This window comes from Ursus americanus, chromosome 17, assembly GCF_024610735.1.
Source record: "Ursus americanus isolate L20-20 chromosome 17, mUrsAme1.1.p, whole genome shotgun sequence".
NCBI lineage: Eukaryota > Metazoa > Chordata > Mammalia > Carnivora > Ursidae > Ursus > Ursus americanus.
Genome location: NC_142143.1, coordinates 13498395 through 13511935, shown reverse-complemented (window position 1 = coordinate 13511935; position 13541 = coordinate 13498395). Strand labels below are relative to the sequence as shown.

Sequence of the window (13541 nt, the reverse complement as noted above, 5' to 3'; positions counted from 1 at the left end):
AGGATCATGCTAAGCAAAGTCAGTCAGAGAAAGGCAAATCCCATATGATGCCATTCATATGTGGAATTTAAAAACAAAACAAGCAAAGAGGAAAAAAGAGAGATCAAGAAACAGGCTCTTAACTATAGAGAACAAGCCGATGGTTACCAGAGGGGCAGGGGATGGGGGGATGGGTAGAACAGGTGCTGGGGATTCAGGAGGGCACTTGTGATGAGCACTGGGTGTTGTATGGAAGGGCTGAATCACTATGCCATACACCTGAAACTAATATAACACTGTATATTAACCAAAATTAAAATAAAAACTTATAAAAAATAACTTTCACCATTAGATGTTGGATGTTAGTCCCTCATTTCCCCATGTTCTAGAAGCTTCCATGGGTAATCCTGCCATGGTGTGAAGGGTGGAGCCAGGCAGGCTGGATGCAAACGCTGGCTTCACCATATAGTAGCTGTGTGACTTTCAGTGAGTCGGCTGATCTCTCCAGGCGTGGTTTCCTCACTTGTGAGTTGAAGCCCACCTCTCTCGTGGGCTGTCCTGGGGACTGAGTATGCACATGCAGAACCAGTACGTGATGTACAAATGTAAGGGCTATAAAATTTCTAGTGTGCATGGTCATTATCCAGACCTCCCGACAACCCCAAATATACGGATCTGCATCCCCAGTTAACCCTTGAAGACGCTGGCGCTCAAGCTCCCCCACACACTCATCAACAGGAGGCAGAATTCTAACACGCTCCATGCTTTTTTTTAGAGACCACTGGGAAGAGAAAGGAGGAAAGGAGAGCAGGGAAAAGAGGAAGGTAAGGAGAGAGAGAAGCACCCTTTCCCCCTCAGATCACAGGGGATGGGGTGAGAAGGCAAAGAAACCAGAGAGGAAAGGGGGAGGGTGGGGAAAGGGAAAGGAGAAACATCTTTGGGACCTTCCTGACAAAGGCAACCAAGTTCAAGGTCAGTTTCTGGACCATCTCCACCTGGCTTAGTGGGGTCCTCTAGCCAGCAAGGCCAGCGCTGGGAGGGGGTCCTACACTGCCACCTCCCCACAGTCCCGTTTGGTCTCTTCTCCCACACAGCATCCGGCCATCCAAGAGTCTCCTGGACTGTGCCAGTCCCGGAAAGCCACAGCCAGCGCACAGAACAGAGCTCACGGGGACCCTGCTTGGAACCCCTCCCCCAAGCATGGACCCCCGGTCGAGTGCACAGCCCTGGCCGTTGCTGGAATCATCCTTTGGCTTGCAAGCAGAATGAATGTGCTCTGGATGACACTGAAGGGAAACAGAGAAACCCCACAAAGGCTCTGCGAGATTGCTTTCCACAGTCCAGCCACATCCTGCAAGCAGGTGTGCAGGCAGCCACAACTGCAAACCGTGAATCCAGTTGGCATTTGGAGGAAGGGAGAGAGGGAGGGAGAAGAGGTTGCTGGTCGGGAAGAGGGGCTTCCCCCTTTCCTGAAAGATGAGAGGAAGGAGGGAATGAGAAATAGATTTGTTGTCGCCCTACCACCACAAGCCACACACGTGACTGATCACAGAGAGAATCAATGTGGCTGAGCATTGGACGTGGCAGTACCGGTCGGCTGGTTTCTCACCAGCAAATTCTAACAGCACAGTAAGAGAGCTTGTGAGCCCCAAACCAGAATATGGCTCTTCACAGGCCAGGAGGATGCAAGTCAGCAAGCACAACATGGGCCTCTCTGCTCGTATCAACACATCTCCATACAGACTCAGATGTAAAAACTGACCAAGCCCCATTAACCTCTCCAAGTTTCCCAGCATGTCTGGCCCATCATGGCAGCCAAGTGTTTGCAAAGGCCACGACTACTCCTACTCTCTGGGCCAGTTCGTTCAGTGGTTCAGACGCACAGACAATGGGAGACCCCTAAGGAATCAGGAAGAGCTATGGCCTGGGAGGGTGACCCCACTCTTCTCTAGGGAACCCTAAGGACTCCCAGGGGACCAGGTCTCTTTCCCACTCTGCACCCACATTTCTTCTCCTCTTCCAAATGAGCAGTGTTACAGTATCTGTAATAAACTTTAAAAGGCAAAGCCTCTCCCTTGTTATTTCAATAATTCATTCCTGAAAGTAAAACGTTTCGTGCCAAAAAAGCTTAACATGGAACCAAGTTCCCGCAATTTTACATGGGAAACATTATAATTAAAATTATAAATTAAAATTATAATTAAAACTTCTAATGCACAGCATGTTAAGCCAACTCCCTCCTCACACTCAATTCCCTAAAATGAAACGAAGACATCATAAACATAAAACACCTGTGTAGAAGTGACACATTCTCTCGTTAGGATGTGAAATACTTAAAAATGTTCCTTCCTGATCAGGAAACCACTCATGCAGCTGTCAGCAAACACTTGCTGTGCATACAGCACAGTGACCTTTCTTTGTACCAGCAACATCCTAGACCCACACATCCCCATCCCGTTGAGGCTTGGGGGCTTCTAAATGTTCTATAGAGGATTCCAATTTTCTGCCTATTGTATGTGGTCTATAACCTAAAGCTCATCGCAATACATTATTTTGTTAAAAATATTATACTGGTTTTTGCAATGTAAATATAAGTTTTTCCTGTGTAAATATCGCCCCGAAAGTGTAGTGTCAAGATATTTACATTCTATGAAATTTAAGTATTAGAAAAAAAGGGGGGGGGCGGCAGCCTTATGTACAATCACCAAAAGATGGAAAAACCCCAATCAATGTTCATCTACAGATGAAGGGATAAGCAAAACTCACTACACACACGTGCAATGGAATGTTATTCCGATTTAAAAAGGAAATTCTGACACATGTTACAACAGAGACAAACCTTAAAGATATCCTGCCAAGTAAGATAAGCCAGTCACTGAAGGACAAATACTGTATACGAGTCCACATATATGAGGTACTTAGAATAGGAACAGTCATAGAAACAAAGTAGAAGAGAACATGTGTATTCCCATAGCTACATTCTACATTAATAACTTACCAGGCTTTATCACATCTACCCATCTTTTTTGAAAAAGGCATTTCAAAACAGTAAGTTGGTCACCAGCACATTATTTCCTAGGCACTACGGTATGGATAGCATTAACTGAGGTTCAATAATTCTTTTTTTTTTGAGGAAAAAGGTACCTTGTTATAATGAAATGCAGAGTTCTGACAACTGCATACATCTGTAAAACCCAAATCCCCTTCAAGACAGAACATTCTGGAGTGATGATGCAATTTACTCAAACCCCCTCCCAGTCAATCTCTGCCTGCACTCCCCAAAAGCAATCATTTTTCTGATTTATTCCCTTTATAAACAGGTACATCTATTAGGAATTATGAAGTATACGCTTTTGGCTAAGCCTCCTTTCACAGGGTAACATTTCTGTGATTCGTTCATGTTGTTACTCATACCGGTTGTCGGTTTCGTTCTATTGTTCAACGAGTGACAGGTCACTCTATTAATATATTACGATTTATCTGTTTATTATCCATTTTCTTATTGACGAACACCAGGGCTGTTTTCAGTTTTGGCAAGGACCACAACTGAAACTGAAGGGTCAGAGGGTAGATGTTTAGCTTTAGGAGAAATTACCAGACCCCTTTTCAAAGTGGATGAACCATTTGATACTCCCACCGATAATGTAGGAGAACTAACTTGTGCCACACTCTTGCCAACATTTGATGTTTTCGGTCTTTTTAATTTTAGCCATTCTGGTGGGCTTGTGATAGCATCTCATGTTTTTTTCCTGCCTTTCTGTGGGGTCCTCAAACAGTTTTTAGAATTCCATCTTGATTCACTTATGGTGTTGTGCTGTTGTTGTTGTTGTTGTTTAGTCTATTTCTTTGTATGGCTTTTTTAATGGTTGCTCTAAATATTGTTATACCTGCATGATTTACCAAAGTCTCCTGGGGCCGACATCCCACTGGTTTAAGGAAACCTTACCTCTGTTTGCATCCCTTTACCTGCTCCTATTTACAATAGGACTGTCTTAGTGCTTTCCCCTACATAACAATGGGAGCCACATCAGACATTTTCTAATTATACCTATTAACTCCTGTCTAACTCCTGGACACCCACTGCGAAACCAAGTTTCCACCACGCAGACCCAACCCTGGGACATTGGAAAGGCACGAATGGACATCAGGAGATGGGGCAGCTCTCCTACCGCTTCTACTCTTTTCTGGCAAGCATAAGCAAGCGACGTTCGTTTCTTCCCAAGGCATCTGTAGTTAGATCCTGGAGTCGGTCCTGAACGTCATGAATATCAAGTGAACACGGCACCCATACTGCTGACCCCAGTCCCAGCACGCAGGGTGTGGTCTTCAAGGGGCAGTGGTCTCAGTGGCTGCTTAACCACAGTCTCCCCGGTGGTCTGCTTCTGTGTGGTGTGGAGAACTGCTCCTCACAGCTCGGCTTAGAACCTGTGCCTCTCGCTTCTCCTGGAATTCTGCACCCAATAATGGCCACAGATCCTTTTCTGTTTAAACTCGTGTATTCTCTTGTCTGTAACTGAACTCTAATAGATAGAGTCCCATGGCTAATTACTGGCAGAGCTGGGATCAAAACCCTGATCTCTGTCCTTTTCTTCTAGAGTCCGCTGTCAGAGTCTCTCTCTGGCGCTGTGTTCTTCGAAGAAGAAGAGTTGAAAGTCCCATATTCTATTTTGAGAACATGCCCTGGGAACGAAATGTTTGTATTGCTTTCTCATCGCCTCCTTTGCCACTTTCCCACGCGTGCAGTCACCTCCACCTGGGTTGGTTAGACCCCTGCTCAGGAACCAGACGCCATGGGCACTTGCTGGGCCGCACAATGGTGACGGTGAGGAGCACACTTTTCTGCTGCGGAACACCTACTTGCTACTGGAGCTGGACCAATCAAGACTGTCTCTTAAAGGATTAAATTCACTCCAGTAAACACAGAGAGGTGTAGTCCGCGGTGGCTTCTCACATTTACCTGCATGTGGACAAACTCCAGACTTGGAGCTCAAAGATCCAGAAATTCCAGCTCAGCCACATCCCAACATGCCATTTATCAAACCTTTTTGAGCTGCCACTGCTCCAACACTGCTGGCTTCCTTGCTGTGATCAACATATATTTGGTCTTTGTCCCCAGTTCCTGGCTCACAGCTCCTAAAATCCCTTGGACTCTCTTATCATCCCAGAGTGTCCTGTGCCTGCTAATGAGATGATTGGTGGCTGGGGACCCCTAGGTAGCTTCAGGATGGGTACTGGTCACCAGAAAGAACGAGGCACAATTAGAGGGTTGGCACTTTCAGCCCCAGCCCATGCCCAACCTCCAGGAAAGTAAGAGGGGCTGGAGATAGAATTAAGCCCCAATGGCCAAGGATTTCATCCATCATGGCTTTGTAATGAAGCCTCCATAAAACCCGCTAATGACAGGGTTCAGACACCTTTGAGGTTGATGAACACATCCAGGTCCTGGGAGGGCAGCATGCCAGGGAAGGGCACACGCATAAGCTCTGCCCCCTCCATACTTTGCCTTATGTATCTCTTCTGTTTGGGCTCTTTCAAAATAAGACAGCAATGGCAAGTAAATCACTTCCTGAGTTCCAGAGGGGATCGTGGGAGCCACTGAATTTATAGATGGTCAGTCAAAAGTATAGGTAGCAACCTGGGTCTTGTGACTAGAGTATGAAGTGGAAACAGTCTTATGGGGTAGAGCCCTTAACCTGTGGGATCGGTACTAATTCTGGAAAGGCAGTATCAAAATGGAATTGTAGGATATCCAGTTATTAACTGGAGATGGAAAACTGGTGGGAAAAAAACTCCAGGCATTTGGGGTCAGAAGTGTTGTAGAAAAGTACAGACTTCCTATTCCTGAAATAAGACAAACATGTTCCTGCCACAGGACCTTTGCACTTGTAATTCCCTCTGGTTCACATCTGTATCCTTCTAATATCTGCATGGTGTGTACCTTCACCTCACTCTAGCGTCTACTCAAAAAGCCTTCCCTAACACCCAGCATACCCCCACTTACTTTTCTTATACCACTTAAGTGATTCAATCTTGCAGATCTATTTCTTGACTATTCCCCCAGAAAATTTTCCTCTTCAGTATTCCCAGTGCCTATAATGGTGGCTGGCACACAGTAGGAGCTCAATAAATAGTTGGGGAGTGAATGAATGCCTGTTTGCACATTTAATGGGGACCCAAGGTCCTCATCTATAAAACTGGTCACGGTGTTGACCTTGGACAACCGTCATAAATACTAACAGACAAGTTATGTGAAAAGCCATGACTGTGAAAACATGTGCCTAGCCTGTGATCATTTAAAAAAAAAATTATTGGGGGCGCCTGGGTGGCACAGCGGTTAAGCGCCTGCCTTCGGCTCAGGGCGTGATCCCGGCGTTCCGGGATCGAGCCCCACATCAGGCTCCTCCGCTATGAGCCTGCTTCTTCCTCTCCCACTCCCCCTGCTTGTGTTCCCTCTCTCACTGGCTATCTCTATCTCTGTCAAATAAATAAATAAAATCTTAAAAAAAAATAAAATAAAAAAAATAAAAAAAAAATTATTGACTCTAAGACCAAGTGGTTTTCACATTCTAACATCTTCGACATCAAGAAGCTTCCAGCAGTAACAGGACCACAGGGCAATGATACACAAGACTGGCCCCGCTAGCACGTTCACAGAACTTGCGGAATGGGTGTCCGTGGCTTCAGTAAAAATCCTGGAGACCGAGGAAGATGGCAGTCTTTCAACCCTATGAACCAAATGGCTGTGGAAGGTGGAGAATCAGTATGCTAGCAACATTCCTGAAAGAGAAGCCAGGAGGAGGCCAGCTCCGCAGAACCACAAAGTGGTCTCAAGTCTCTTCTCTGACGAATTCTCAGGAAATCTGAAGCTCACCACAGTGAGGAAGAGGATACAATGTAGCAAAACAGAGATGGCAAGGACACATTCTGAAGAGGGAGACTCAATGTGAAGAAGGGTCAGGAACAGCAGAACCAATATATTTGCCAATACTTTGCTTTATATGTAGGCAGAGCAGTAAAATATGATAAAAACCCATCTAATTAGGTCTAAAAGGGCCCTTTCAATAAGTATACAAAAGATTCAGCAGGATAAGAAAGCATTGTGTCACAGTTTAATTAAAAGCCTTTTTTTTTTTTTTTTTTTTTTTTTTTTAAAGATTTTATTTATTCGACAGAGATAGAGACAGCCAGCGAGAGACGGAACACAAGCAGGGGGAGTGGGAGAGGAAGAAGCAGGCTCCCAGCAGAGGAGCCTGATGTGGGGCTCGATCCCATAACGCCGGGATCACGCCCTGAGCCGAAGGCAGATGCTTAACCGCTGTGCCACCCAGCTGCCCCTAAAAGCCTTTTTTTAATTTCTTGGCTTTATATAAAGTAACAGTGCATCTTACAACTGGCAGCATCTAGGTTTAGATGAAATAGAATTCGCCTGGAAAAAAAAATTGGGAAACAAGACTCCAAAGCACCCCTGACCCCAAATATTTCTCTGTTGGTTTATCCCTTGACTTATTTTCTCTGTATTTAATCCCCAAGCCAATTGTCAGGCCTGATTTACGTTGCAGGTTCCCCTGGGGGAGAGCAGCAAATCTGTGTGTTTCTCAAGGACAGCGGTTCTCGGAGGGTTGTCCCGGGACCAGCAGCATCAGCGTCATCTGGGAACTTGGTAGAAATGCACATTCTGAGCCCCCACCCCCCCACCAGAGCCCTACTGAATCACAAACGAGGTACGGGGTTGTTATAATACACCCTCCAGCTGATTCTGATTCATACTAGAGCTTGAAAGGCACTGCTCTAAGAAAAACGCCCAGTGCCATCAGCTTGAGTACTCAGGCCTGACTACTCATGCGAGTTGAACTAAAATGTCCTAGGAATTCATGGTGCCCCAGGCACTGTGCTGGGAGCTGAATGTGCCTCACATCTAAAGACGCACACGTGCCAATGACTAAGTAAAACAGAACGAGAGGACGGCTGACAGAGGTGCTGATACCACGCTCTGTTCGGGGGAAGGAGGATAAATTCTGATTCAAGAGTCCTGGTGGGCTTCTCGGAGGAGGTGGCAGTGGAGCTGAATCTTCCAGGAGAAGGTGGTTTGGGACAGGTTTTCTATGACCAAGCAAAATGACCCCGCACCCTAAGGAACCAGGACAAGAAAAGGGCACAAGAAAATTCAGAGTCCTGTGAGCATAAGGGGCCATCACTCAGACACACTCTAAGAACCGACTACTTCAAAAGTTCCTCTCCCCCCACTTTTAAGTCCTCACCACAGATTCTTCTTGTGGCAAGGACTGCCACGTTGCCACCCCAGGTCCATTTTCCCTTTCCTGCTTAGGAACAGAACCCTGCTTACTTTCAGGGGAGCGAAGCAGCCAGAGAAAACACTACATACCATGGCCTCTACAGCAGCTCAGCATGGCTACGGGACTTCAGGAAGGCCACTTATAGGCAGTTTGCCCGTGGCGAGGTGTGCCCATCCTGGCAGCCTCACCCGTTTCTTCTTGGCTGTCGGCCTACCTTGGGGACATGGACACTCTAGCGCCATATTGGACGCTGAGGTGTGGGGCCTACCGCTGAGGATGGCAAACCCGAAATAGAGTATTTGGGAAAGACACCATTAAACCACTACACCAACCTACTGCCAACATCCCAACTGCTTGGACGTGGGAGAGAAATCAACTTCCCTCTGGTTTAAGCCACTGTTACTGGGGACAGTTGTCACATGCTGTGGCACCTCCCCGTCCCTGATTCACCACTATTTCCATCAGCCTCCTCTTGATCTGCGACACTCGAGGGTCCTTCTCCTTCTTCACTGAACACCTTTGCCCCAAGCCCCGATTTTCCTCTCCATCTGCTGCCATTCTTCTGGACAACATGATCACAGAGCCATCGGACCCTTCAGCCTGACCGCACAGGGCAGAGCTCATTTCCAAGCACTTTCACCACACCCCTCCCCCCACACCTGCAGCCCCCTCCACGGCCTCCCAGCTCGGTGCGGTCCAGGTACCCAGCACATCAGTGTCACCAGGGTCAGAGGAGCAGACTCTCAGGCCCACCCAGGCTTCCAGACCAGAAGATGTGTCTGCCCATGACAGCTTGGGAGACACTATGGTCAAACTGCTCGGCCTCCTCCTCGCCTCCGGCTGCTCACCTCCTGACCCCAGAGCGGGAAATCCATCCTCCAGCTCCATCCGTCTGTCCCTTCCAGGTCTCACCAAGTCCTCCCTTCCAACAGCTTTAAAAGGAACCTACACTACCCTGAATTGCTTGCTACTCACTCTTCCCTGAACAAAAGAATTCCTTTCACACTTCCCTGCTTTTGTTTTCATAATTCCCTCTGCCTGGAATGCCCCTCAAAATCCCAGAAAACCCACGGATCTCCCACTCGCCTTTGAATGCCCTGCCAGCTTAGAGACCACCTCCAGACCATGAGCATTTTGGGGAGAAGGGACTGGACTGGGCCCTTCTCTGTCAGCTCTGGAGCTCATGTCACTTACTAGCGTGTGACCTTGAACATGAAAGGCAACCTCTCTCTGCCTCGGTTTCTTCACCTGTAAAACTCAGATGATAGGACCCACGTTTCACAAGGTAGTTCCAAGAAGCCAAGGAGGCAATAAAGTTAAAGCACCTGGAACAATGCTTGGCACATAGTAACCATTTAATAAACACCAGACACTAATCCTTCGTACCAAGACCTAGCTCGGGGGCTGACACACAGTGGGTGCTCCATATACATTTACGGACTCTAACTTGCAGCTTCTGGATTGGCTTCTGGGCCTTAATTCCTCCTGGGCTCGGGAGTCCACCCCACCCACTCTTCTCCACAGCCCAGCGAAAAGCCGGAATCCAGCCCCCAACAGGGACATTATTTAGATGAAAGAACATTTTCCGCAGCCATCCCAGTCCTCGGAGCCTCGCCAAGAAATAGAAAAGAAAAGCAATATAAATGTTAATAGGAAATTGTCTATTCGCTTTTACGGAGGCTAATCTACTGCAGACCAACAAAGAAGGAATTAGACAGCTAGGGGACAGGAAAACATGGGACCTTGACACGCCGAAGTCCAGGGGACTGCAGTTCGCAAGAGGAAATGCATTCCAGGCCAACGAGGCTGTGTGGAAATCAGGACAGCGGGCTTCTGCTCTGGAGGTCTCCATGCTAGGCAGCCCGGCTCCTGCCCTGGCCCTCGCTTTCTGGGCATCCAGCATCCTCTGCCTGCGAAGTGCGGCCACTGGTCCGCACGGTACGGATGGCAAGGTGATGACAGTGCAGTCCCTGTTCCCAAGGACTACTGGGACAGGCAGACAAATAAACCTACATGATCAGACGGTGTGGAGGTGCTAAGGGCGCAGGCGCAAGGTGTCAGACAAGCAGGAGAGGCCGTTACTGGGTCAACAGGGCAGGAGACGGAGGAAGTCTTCTCACAGAGAAGACGCGGGGACTGGGTTCTGGAGGGTGAGTAGGGATCAGCCTCGTAAAAGCGGCAGGAAAAGGTGCCCCAGGCAGTGAGAACACTAGGTACAGAGAAACCAGGGAACTGCAGTGGGTTAAGCCAAAAAACAGTCCCCTGAAGATGCCCAAGGCATGTGACATTAGGAGGCCAAAGAGACTCTGCGGGTATGATGCAAGATTTTGAGATAGGGAGATTATCCTGAATGATCTGGGTGGGCCCAATGCAATCACAAGGTCTACGAGACATGAAGGAGCTGTCGGCATCAGAGGACGAGTCAGTGTGACATAGAGGCAGAGACTGGACTGATACACTTCAAAGATGGAAGAAGGGGTCACAAGCCAAGGGATACAGGCAACTATCTGAAGCCAAGCAAAAGCAAAGAGCCCCCCAAAGGAACTGACCCTGTGACACCCTGACTTCAGCCCAGAGGGACTGATGTGGGACTTCTGACCTCCAGGAGGAGGAAAGAACGCCTCTGCATTGTTCAAAACTGCAAAGTTCACGGTAATTCCTTATAGGAGCGACGGGAAATTAATACACGTATGCTATCTGAGGGGCATCTTCAGAAATGCTCAAGAAAAGTGACGAAAAAACGGAACGGAGGAAGGGGGCAGCCGGGGGCCAAACCATGAGCGGATGTGTGCACCAGGCTGAGTTTCCATTTCATCCGCAATGTGGAGCTGCTGCTAAAGCACGTTAAGCAGAGGGGTGATATAGTAAGACCGCCCGTGCAAAAGCACTGAATCGTCACATTTCTAGATCTTCAATCTCAGGAATTACCACATGTCTAATTCTCCATTTTATTGACTCGTTTCTTTTATCATGGACTGTAATGACGTTATGAAAAGGAGGAATAACCCACTGGAATATGTGACTCTACTACCAGCCCCCAAATGCCATTCGACTGTTCTGGAAGACTCACACCTGTCCCAGTAGGGCTGCAATCAGGTAGGAGCGTGCTGGTGCAGACAGCTGGACAGGACCGAGGGACTGAGTCTCCCCTCCCAAATCCTAGATGGATGACTGCCGTATGCCTAAAAAGATCCCGCACAGATGCTCCCTCCCCACCCCTGCGCCTCGCCTCCAAGAAGGGGAAAGGCAACCAACCCTGTATTGAATGCTCACGTGGGGCCAAAAACTTTGTGAACGTTTCCTTTGCTGAGACCCCCCCTCGCCCCCGCCAACAATCCTCTGAGGAGGGACGATTACCACCCATCTGGGCCACACTCTTGAGGGCTGGGGGGATTGGGGGACTGAGTCTCCAGTGACTGAGTGCCATTCCCTGGGCACCATTATCACAAGGCACAGGGCCCATCGGAGAAAGCAGGCAGAGGAGCTAATCCAGCTCCTCATGCGCCCCTCCCCCCAAATCTCCGCCAAGTCTCTGCACGGGGAAAGGCTTTAAATGTAAAATTCCAGCCCGCCTCCAGGCTCTGTGCCCTCCCCCACCCACCCCGTGCGTGTATCACGCCCTCCACCCACGCACACCTCTCCAGGGCCTCTGCCAGCTGTGCCCTTTGCCGAATGTCACTCGCTGCCAAAGGGATCGCTTAGGTAGCCTCTAAGCAGCCCTGGATCTGAACAAGCTGGTTTGCTCTAGCACTGCCACCAGCCCCCTGAGGCCATGGGCCGGCCCCGCAGAGGTTCCAAGGCAGTGCCTCGGCTGCCATGGAGGCAGGGGACCCAACCGAGAAGGGTGCTCCGCAGACTGCAGAACGGACATCAAAAACCCCTAGCCCTCTCAGGGCCTCAGTTAAAAACTGTGCTTCGCTGCCTTCGTCATGGGGACATCCCACAGACTGAAAGCCCTGCCCTCTCTCCGTGTGTGCGACCCTGTCCGCGGCCGTGGCAGGCTCTCCAGGGCCGACGTGGGGCACGTGCAGACTTCTCAATCCCGAGCTATTTTAGCACGGCTGGGAACCGCTCTGACAGGCTCCACTCTTCCCTGCTCCCCCTTTTCTCTTAGGATCTATAATTGGGGACAGTACACGCCTAAGAATAGAATCACTGAGTTAAAGGGTAAAAGCACAATTTATAGCTGCTATGGTGAACTCGCTGCTTACTCTCCAGAAAGCACGCTGTTGGCGTTGCCAGCAATTCGGATCCAACAGCCACTGATTGAGCCCTGATTGCCATCCAGCGCGGAGCTGCCCCCTCCCCTTCCGTGCTCCTCCTTCAAGAGTGCACGGCCCTCTGCTCGCCCCGTTTGGTTGACAAGAAGACTAAGGTCGTGTCGAGTAAAGCCACCTGCCCCAACGCGCTATCACTGTCTTGAGTGATTTTTATACAGGGCCGGGAGAAGATTCTAAGTCCCCAAATCCCCCAGTTCTGCGGCGTCTGCTGAATTATTCAGATCTTTGAGTTATCCCACACAGCTACAACAGCTTTCACTTATTAAGATAACCACAGACCAGGGACTAGACTGCGTATTTCTTTGTTATGTAAACCAGCACATCCTCCCAAGTCCGTCGTCAGTGAGTCAACAGAAAACTGAGCAAGGCACGGATCTGCCCCATTTACAGATGAAAGGAATGAAGTGCAGAAAGTGACTTCCCTCAAGAGTCCCAGCTTATAAACTTATCCGTCCATAAATGGATCTGAACACAGGGCTGTCCCCAAAACCGCAGCATTTCACTGCAAGGCTAGGCTGCCCCGAACGGGTCACCAGGTGGGTGGCAAGGAAGGGGGTTTCCAGAGATGGCGGTGAGAAAAATCAGCATTCCATTTCGTTTCATCTTCCCTGGCTGTGGAGTTTGAGGAGTGCTGTGTTTATGTCAGGGCCACCCGACTAGCTGCATACAAATACATGTTCTTCTCTTCAGAGGGCTGCTTCCCATTCCACGAACAAGGAGCACAAGGATCAGCCCGCGTCCCCGCACAGGCCTCCAGCGGACGCCTCCAGCGGTGCCAGAGAGGGGCCCTCTCATCAGAGCCTGGGAGAGAACAAGAGGGCTTCTCTCAGGGCTAGCCTGTGCAGTGGGGCTGGAGCAGAAAGGTGACAGTTCCTAGAAAGCAGAAGGAGCTCCCCTTCTAAGGGCAAGAGCATCAGGATGGGAAAGAAGCCACAGGTTCAAGTCCCAGCTCTGCCAGTAACTCAACGTGTGACCTGGGGCAAATCAG

At 49.0% G+C, this 13541-nt stretch overlaps 1 protein-coding gene and 1 non-coding gene across 3 annotated transcripts in view; both read right to left on the bottom strand.

The window, feature by feature from the left end:
• LARGE1 (LARGE xylosyl- and glucuronyltransferase 1) overlaps positions 1-13541 on the bottom strand; it is a 513664-nt gene that overhangs the window by 321489 nt on the left and 178634 nt on the right. The window lies entirely within an intron of this gene.
• LOC123780977 (small nucleolar RNA SNORA76) lies at positions 11944-12079 on the bottom strand. Its single transcript, XR_006776568.2, has one exon. It is a non-coding gene; the product is annotated as a small nucleolar RNA SNORA76 (small nucleolar RNA).